Here is a 9,563-nt window from a genome sequence, read left to right on the forward strand (position 1 = left end):
CCTCTCTTCTGAAGATGGAAGGATAGATATAAGGTGATCTTTTTGGGGAGGATGAGTTTGGGGACTATTTGGGGACTGACAGAGGTGTATCTTCAGTCAGTCAATCCGGTCTTCTCCTACCGAGAGAGTGACTCATGCATTACCAAATGCTACCAATAACAGTCTGCCATGGCCCGGCTTCTGAAGATCAAATTCCTTCATATCATTGCCACCAGAAGGCTAGCTAGCTGGTAGTGACTCCACAGATGTAATATGAATGAAGAGAGCATTACCAAAGAATGCTGGTCATGTTGATTCTTTGCTCTGTGAAGTTCATGATCATTTCCCAGGTGATATTACTGTAAACTGTGCTACGTATGGTGTCACCACTCACCACAATATTATTTCAAGCAGTCTTTACCGTAATAGCTGTACTGTAGTAATTAACTGCCGGTAATCACAAAGACACATTGTACTGCAAATTGGACAGAGATGGTCTCACTTGCTTTGACCCATATCAAGTCAACCATATCAAATGTCATTCAACCATCATTAAAACCCAATCAGTTTTAGAGATAGCCCATCTGATGATAATCAGAATAACCGTGTAACGACCACAGCGACTCCAGTCCTTCGCCTCTGTATCCGAGCCACACACCAGATGGGCAGTGTATGGTGACACTTGGTCATCAGTATTCTCAGACCACTTTTGATGAGCTCGCAGTTAGTTCCTCTGCTTTACATGGCTCTGCAACAAATTAGAAATGTTGACAAATGTCAAGGGCTAGCTGACGGAGCCACAAACACACACAGCAATTGCAAATCAAATCAAAATCAATAATTATTTGTCACATGTACCGAATACAACAGGTTTAGACCTTACCGTGAAATGCTTACTTACAAGCTATTTCCAAATGATGCAGAGTTAAAAAAAAAATCTATTACACATGAGAAATAAAACACACAAGAATTAAACTATATACCAGGAGTACATGTAGGCAGGGGTAAAATGACTAGGCATCAGGATATACTGTGTGTGTGTGGGTGTGCGTGCGTATGTGTGTTGTGTGTGCATCAGTGGAAGCTCCTCAGAGGAGGAAGGGGAGTGCCATCCTTCTCAGTGAATATCATAACAATGTCAATTGTAAAATGTAACAAAAAGCATAGATTAAACTATAGTAAATATAATCACATCACCAAATAATAAATAAAAAAAGTAAAGTAGAATCATCAGCACTCTGTAGGGTAACACCACGGTGTACATTGGGGTGGCAGGGTAGCCTAGTGGTTAGAGCGTTGGACTAGTAACTGAAAGGTTGCAAGTTCAAATCCCGAGCTGACCAGGTACAAGTCTGTCGTTCTGCCCCTGAACAGGCAGTTAACCCACTGTTCCTAGGCCGTCATTGGAAATAAGAATTTGTTCTTAACTGACTTGCCTAGTCAAATAAAGTAAAAATACAAAACCTAGAAGGCTAATGGTTCTCACTCCCTTCCATAGACTTACACAGTAATTATGACAACTTCCGGAGGACATCCTCCAGCCTATCAGAGGTCTTGCAGCATGAACTTACATGTTGTCCACAAAATCAAAGGATCAGAGAATTAACTTAGTACTGAGTTATATATATACTACTGTTCAAAAGTTTGGGGTCACTTAGAAATGTCCTTGTTTTTGAAAGAAAAGCTACTTTTGTTGTGTCACGACTCCCGCCGAAGTCGGTCCCTCTCCTTGTTCGGGCGGCAGTTGACGTTGCTGGCTTTCTGGCCACCGCCGATCCACTTTTCATTTTCCATTTGTTCTGTCTTTGTCTTATCACACCTGGCTTCACTCAACCAATTACTGGTTTATTATTTAACCCTCTGTTCCCCATGTTGTATTTGTGAGTGATTGTTATTTTGTTACGTGGATTATTGTCAGGCACTTTTATTTTAGACCGTGTTTTGGCACTTGTATGTGTTATGTGCTGTCATTTTGGTAACCGGTATTAAAGTGAGACTGTTTATATTACTCCGCTCTCCTGCACTTGACTTCGCCTCCCATATACACGCATTACACGTTGTCAATTAAAATGACATCAAATTGATCAGAAATACTAAATAATAGACTATTGTAGCTGGAAACTGCAAATTTTGGATCATTAGAAAACCCTTTTGCAATTATGTTAGCACAGCTGAAAACTGTTGTTCTGAAGAAAGTAGCAATAAATCTGTCCTTCCTTAGACTAGTTGAGTATCTGGAGCATCAGCATTTGTGGGTTCGATTACATGCTCAAAATGGCCAGAAACAAATAACTTTCTTCTGAAACTGTCACACTCTGATCTGTTTCACCTGTCCTTGTTATTGTCTCCACCCCTTCTCGGTGTCACTTATTATCCCCGGTGTATATATCCCTGTGTTTCCTGTCTCTCTGTGCCAAGTCAACAAGCGTTTATCCTTGCTCCTATTTTTTCCCAGTCTATTTTGGTTCTAGTCCTCCTGTTTTTGACCCTTGCCTGTACTGACTCCGAACCCGCCTGCCTGACCACTCTGCCTGTTCTGTCTTCAAGCCTGACTATCCCCTTGTACTGTTTTGACTCGGATCTGGTTGCTGAACCCCTGCCTGTCCTAACCTCGAGACTGCCCTTCGTCTGGTCCCGTTTTGAACTCTGACCCGGTTTATGAACTCTCGCCTGTCCCTGACCTACCTTTTGCCTACCCCTTGGATTAATCAATATTGGTGCTCAACGATCTGCTTCCTATGTCTGCATTTGGGTTTCGCCTTGTGTCCTTATAGAAACTCATCTGTCTTTTCTAGTTCTGCGACATTAAGAAATTCCATGCGAGAAATTTCCAAGAAACTGAAGATCTCGTACAACGTTGTGTTCTACTCCCTTCACAGAATAGCGCAAACTGGCCCTAACCAGAATAGAAAGAGGAGTGGGAAACAGTGAAGAGGCTGGCCTTCTAGGCAGAGTTGCAAAGAAAAAAACATGTCTCACACTGGCCAATAAAAAGTAAAGATTAAGATGGGAAAAATAACACAGACACCGGACAGAGGAACTCTGTTGCGGTAGTACACAGTGTGGTATGAGATCGTCAGTTTCTAGGCAATTTCTCGCATGGAATAGCCTTCATTTCTCAGAATAAGAATAGACTGCCGTGTCCTCTTCACTACTGAGGGTGTGTGTGTGTGGACCATGTTAAGTCCTTAGTGATGTGGACACCGAGGAACTTGACCCGCTCAACTACAGCCCCGTCGATGTGGATAGGCGCGTGATCTACCCTCTTTCTCCTAGTCTACAATCAGCTCCTTGGTCTTGTTGACATTGAGGGAGAGATTGTTGTCCTGGCACCACACTGCCAGGTTTCTGACTTGCTCATCGCGGTCAGTGATCAGGCCTACCACTGTCGTGGTAGCAAACTTAACAATGCTGTTGGAGTCACGCGTGGCTACACGGTCATGGGAGTACAGCAGGAGACTAAGCACACACCCCAGTGTGGCACATATGTTAGCATGTGAAGTGCAAATAGAAATTGCATAACGTGTGGATCTGTTGGAGCGATATGATAATTCAAGTGGATCCAGGGTGTCTGGTATGATGGTGTTAATGTGTGCCTTGACCAGCCTTTCAAAGCACTTCATGATTGCAGACTGAGTGCAATCGGGAAATAATCATTTAGGCAGTTCTTACGAACTCTAAGGTAGCCAGCAGCATACCACCCTACATCCCGCTGATGGTTTGCTTCTGAAAATAAGCAGGATCGGTCCTGGATGGGAGACCAGATGCTGCTGGAAGAGGTGTTGGAGGGCCAGTAGGAGGCACTCTTTCCTCTGGTCTAAAAAAATATCCCAATGCCCCAGGTCAGTGATTGGGAACATTGCCCTGTGTAGGGTGTTGCCTTTCGGATGGGACGTTAACCAGGTGTCCTGACTCTCTGTGGTCACTAAAGATCCCATGGCACATAACTGTAAGAGTAGGGGTGTTAACCCTGGTGTCCTGGATAAATTCCCAATCTGGCCCTCATACCATCATGGCCACCTAATCATCCCCCAGTTTACAATTGGCTCATTCATCTCCCCTGTAACTATTCCCCAGGTTGTTGCTGTAAATGAGAATGTGTTCTCAGGCAACTTGGATAAATAAATCAAAAACAGGGACAATGGTGGTCAGCTTGAAACATGTTGGGATTACAGACGGGTACAGGAAGAGGTTGAAAATGACAGTGAAGATGCTTGCCAGCAGGTCTGCGCATGCTCTGAGAACTTATGTCCAGTCTCGCGGCCTTGCAAGTGTTCACCTGTTTACAAGTCTTACTCACATCAGCCACAGAGAGCAAGTTCACACAGTCGCCTGGGACATCGTCTATGTCCAGTCCCTAAAAAGCGGTAACTTTAGCCTTTAGATGTGACCGGTAATCCATGGCTTCTGGTTTGGGTATGAACGTGCAGTAATAATAGCATGCGTGGAGGGAGGGAGGGAGGGAGGAAGGGAGAGACAGGGGTGTCGTCAATGGTGAGGGTGAGGTTGCCAGCTTTGGTGAGGGTGGATTTGGTGCCTATGAATTAGAGTTCTGTCCTATCAATGTTGAGCATGGGGAATTTTTGTTGTATCCATTTTTTTATTGCAGAGGCAGGATTCAATGTGGATCATAGGTAGGTTGAGGAAGGATTTGGTGATGAGGTAGATCTAGGTGTCATCGGCATAGCAATAGAAGTCAAGGTTGACGTGATGGAGGATCTAACCAAGGTGAAGGATGAGATGTCCTGGGGGGACACCCTGTATAACTGCAGCTGAGTCTGAAGTGTGGCCCTTGAGGGAGATGTGTCCGGTTTGTGGGGTATTATTTTAGCCAGGAGAGTGTGGTGCCCTTTGGGATCTGATGGCACTCAGGTCAAGGAGAATCAAGATGTTGAGAGCACCAGCGTCAGCAGAGGTCAGGAGGTCATTGATAACTTTGAGGAGTGCAGTTTCAGTACTGTGGAGGGGCGGAAACCAGATTGGAAAGGCTCAAACAGGATGATGATTAGCAAGTGGGTCTGTAATTGGGAGGCAACAGTACGTTCCAGAGTCTTGGCAAGGAATTGGAGGTTGGAAATGGGGCAGAAGTTATTTGGGATGGTGGTGTCCAGTCCTGGTTTTTTTAAGATGGGGAGGACTGCAGCTGTTTTGTAGTTGGACGGGACAGTTCAGTGGGCAAGGGAGAGGTTGACGGTGTGTGTGAGATATGGACAGAGAGCAGGAAGGCATTGATGAGGACAGTGGGGAGAGGATACAGGGATGGACAGAGAGCAGGTAGGAGGGCATTGATGAGAACAGTGGGGAGAGGATCCAGGGATGGACAGAGAGCAGGTAGGAAGGCATTGATGAGAACAGTGGGGAGAGCATCCAGGGATCAAGTTTTAGTATTGGATGACATGATGAGTTTTGATATATAAGGAGAGTCAATGGGGGACAAAATCGGAGAGCCTGCTTTCAGGGGTGACGTTTGGGAGTTTGACAGGGGGATAGGTGACTGAGGGAGATTCATCAGTCAGTGATGAGTTTATTTTGGCGATCTTGTCCTTGAAAAACTGAAGGGAGGAGTTGCAGAGTTCAGTTGAGGGAGTAGAGAAGGTGTGGTCACAAGTCTGAAGTAGTTTGCTGACAGTGGAGAACAGAGTCCAGGAGTTCTTATTGGAGCTGTTGATGGTGTTGGAGAAGTAGGTGGACCTGGCAGCACTGAGGCCATCTCTGTAGCTGGAGAGGTGGGGTTTGTTGGCCTCAGTGTGGATGGTGAGCCCATACTTCCTGCTCGGGTGCTCCAGGCGGCAGCCAGCTTGCTTCAGGTTGCGGAGCTCAGGGGTCAACCAGGGGGAGGAGAAGGAGGAGGAGGAGGTGACAGGTTTAGCTTGGAGCGGGGTCAGAGAGTTGAGGGAGACAGATAGAGCAGTATGGAATTGGGCAGCTAGTTGAGTCGGGGGCGTGGTCAAGAGGCAGGGCAGAGCAGATTGATTAGAGAGTTGGAGGGAAATGAAGGATGTTGTGGTCACACAGTGGGAACAGGTAGGGGGAAATATGAATTAGTTTGAAGCCAATAGTGCAGACGAGGTCAAGTACGTATCCTTTACTGTGACTGGGAACATTGACACTATGTGGACGATGTCGTTGATGCACTTCCTGATAAAACTTGTGACTGATTATGTCAATTCCTTGATGCTGACGGATGAGTCCCAAAACATAGTCCAGTCTGCACTAGCAAAACAATCCTGTAACATAGCTTCCACTTCGTCAGACAAATTCTACACCAAGCGCGACATTGGTACTTCCTATTTGAGCTTCTGTTTGTAAACGATAAGCAAAGGATATAATCGTGGTCTGATTGACTGAAGGGAGGTCTAGGGTGGGCCTTGTATGCATGTCTGTGGGTTGAATAAAAGTGATCCAGACTTTTAGCCCCGCTTGTGGCACAGGAGACGTGCTGGTAAAACTTGGGTAAGACTGCTTTTAATCTTCTTGAGTTAAAGATACCAACTACAAGGAACGCAGCCTCTGGGTGTGTGGTTTCTTCTTTGTTTACGGCCCCATACAGTATTCGTTGAGTGCCAAATTGGTGTTGGCTTGTGGTGGGTTGTAGACTGCAGTGATAATTATATATGAGAACTCTCTTAGAAGACAGAAGGGTCTAATATTTACCATGAGGTATTCAGCTTGAGATTGTCTTCATACTGGAAGCTGAAACACTAAACACTCCTTGACAAATAAGCGCAATACTCCGTTGTTCGGTCTTGGCGGTGCATTGAGAAACCGTCAAGTTGGATATGTAGCGCCTTGGAGAGCCATGTCTCTGTGAGGCATAGAATGTTACAAGGGAGTGCCTGATGGCTTTTTGTTCAGCGAATCAATCTAACCAAGATGCCTGCTCTTCTCCCGAGTCTCTGCTGGTGGCGCTTCTTTGGTAATCTGTAGAGGGGAACTAGGGTCCGTTGTAAACAAAGAGTCCAGAGACGTTGAGTCAGTAAGTCAGTAACAGACGATCTGATGTCCTAAACTGCTTGGCGGTCATAGGTGATAAGAGCATGAACCTTCTGTACAAAGAAAGTAAAGATGAACAGGAAAAAAGTAAATTTTCTAGCAAAGTTGGGTCAGAGCTCGTAAATTGGCAGCCTTTTGCATTGATGCCATCTACCCCAGATAGAGGGATAGTCACAGAGTGCAGACAGATGATTCTCTGTTGTCCTCTGTGTCTGTTTGCATGTTTGTTTGTGTGTGTGTGTGTGTGTGTGTGTGTGTGTGTGTGTGTGTGTGTGTGTGTGTGTGCTTGTACAAGTTTATGTATGTTACTCAGTTTCCCTCTGTGGGATCATAATATGATTACCAAGTCATCGATATCACCTCACCATTATGTGCAACCTACATCCAACGTGATCCGTGACTTTTGCTTTGGTATGGTTTGGGAGGTGAAATTAGATATTGATCATAGAATATTGAAATAAAACGTTTAATATGAAACCATGTATTTTTTTATGTGACTGGGTCATAAAATTTGTGGTCATACCCAGTTAGCACATTTGGTTCCTTGGAAGTTGTGTGAACATACATTTGTGTTTTTAGCATTGGTTCTGGGAACGAAGCCATATGTTTCCTGAATGGTAAAACAGAAAGTGAAAATGTGACCTGTTCTGGGAATTTGAATGTTTAGGTTGCAGGGAGGTTCTGAGAATGTTTTACTCTGGTCCCTTGAAATTCCTCCTTTGAGGTTTAATAAATGCTATGAGAATGGAAATTATAGGTTATTTGTAGGTTTTTTAATGTCTTCCTTAAAACATGTGACTTTTAATTACACTGCTAGCTTATTTTGAGTTAACTTTTTTGAACTCCAAGCACAGTTAAGACACATGGAAATGAATTTCCTTAGGCATTAATCATGCAAACACATGCACGTTTTATTGTGACATTGCATCACAAAGTCCAACTTCAAAACATAAATGTAAAAACCAAAGCCTGTATTGATATCAAATTCCCTCTCTTCTCTACCACTCCTGCGATCTCAAGTCTGAGTCACTGAGTCACTACAAGGTCAAAGTTTCAGTGGTGCCCTGCAGTGTTTGTTTGTTCGTTGATTAAACTCATCCATTTTTGCTGCTTTGTTATAGTAGTTTAATAGTGTTTTGTGTTGCATCGGATTACCGATTAGGCTACTGTAGAGCGACATGAAGTGCGCACAGTGGATATTCTCCTACCTGGATTACTTTTGCTGTTACCTGAAACAGCATTCGAACTTCTGGGAAAGTCGGCGGCAACACACACTGCGCTTTAGCAGAAATGATCTCTTGCAATGTAACAACTCGCATTGGGGAGAATGGACCAAAGGGGACATACATGCAGAGATGGTGAGACAAAACAACCAGGGCGAAGGATTACTAAGAAGGAAGAGGAAAAGACGCGGGAAAGGAGGTGTGGCCAGAGGTTGAGGAGGAACAAAACAAAGATTCCGCTTCCAACTATCCTGCTCTCCAATGTCCAATCAATAAAGGGGAAAATGGATGAATTGCGGGCAAACTCACGGTATCTACATGAATACAGGGAGGCCTGTGTGATGTCCTTTTCTGAAACTTGGCTGTCGGAGGTGGTGCCTGACTCTGAAGTCACCCCTGACAGATTCACTATTACTCGGATGGACAGAGACAAGTGAGGCTACTGGAAGGCTAAGGAGCACTGAGGGGGAGTCTGTGTTCGGATAAATGATAGGTGGTGTAAAACCCTTTCAGTAGCATTAATTACTCTAGTTACCCCACCTCTCTCTCTTCCCCAGTAGCTTTAATTAATCTAGTTACCCCACCTCTCTCTCTTCCCCAGTAGCTTTAATTACTCCAGTCACCCCACCTCTCTCTCTTCCCCAGTAGCTTTAATCACTCCAGTTACCCCCTCTTTTCCCCAGTAGCTTTAATCACTCCAGTTACCCCCTCTTTTCCCCAGTAGCTTTTATCACTCCAGTTACCCCACCTCTCTCTCTTCCCCAGTAGCTTTAATTACTCTAGTTACCCCACCTCTCTCTCTTCCCCAGTAGCTTTAATCACTCCAGTTACCCCACCTCTCTCTCTTCCCCAGTAGCTTTAATTACTCTAGTTACCCCACCTCTCTCTCTTCCCCAGTAGCTTTAATTACTCTAGTTACCCCACCTCTCTCTCTTCCCCAGTAGCTTTAATTACTCTAGTTACCCCACCTCTCTCTCTTCCCCAGTAGCTTTAATCACTCCAGTTACCCCACCTCTCTCTTCTTCCCCAGTAGCTTTAATCACTCCAGTTACCCCACCTCTCTCTCTTCCCCAGTAGCTTTAATCACTCCAGTTACCCCACCTCTCTCTCTTCCCCAGTAGCTTTAATCACTCCAGTTACCCCCTCTTTTCCCCAGTAGCTTTAATCACTCCAGTTACCCCCTCTTTTCCCCAGTAGCTTTAATCACTCCAGTTACCCCACCTCTCTCTCTTCCCCAGTAGCTTTAATCACTCCAGTTACCCCACCTCTCTCTCTTCCCCAGTAGCTTTAATCACTCCAGTTACCCCCTCTTTTCCCCAGTAGCTTTAATCACTCCAGTTACCCCCTCTTTTCCCCAGTAGCTTTAAT

Source organism: Oncorhynchus kisutch, linkage group LG20, assembly GCF_002021735.2.
Source record: "Oncorhynchus kisutch isolate 150728-3 linkage group LG20, Okis_V2, whole genome shotgun sequence".
Taxonomy (NCBI): domain Eukaryota; kingdom Metazoa; phylum Chordata; class Actinopteri; order Salmoniformes; family Salmonidae; genus Oncorhynchus; species Oncorhynchus kisutch.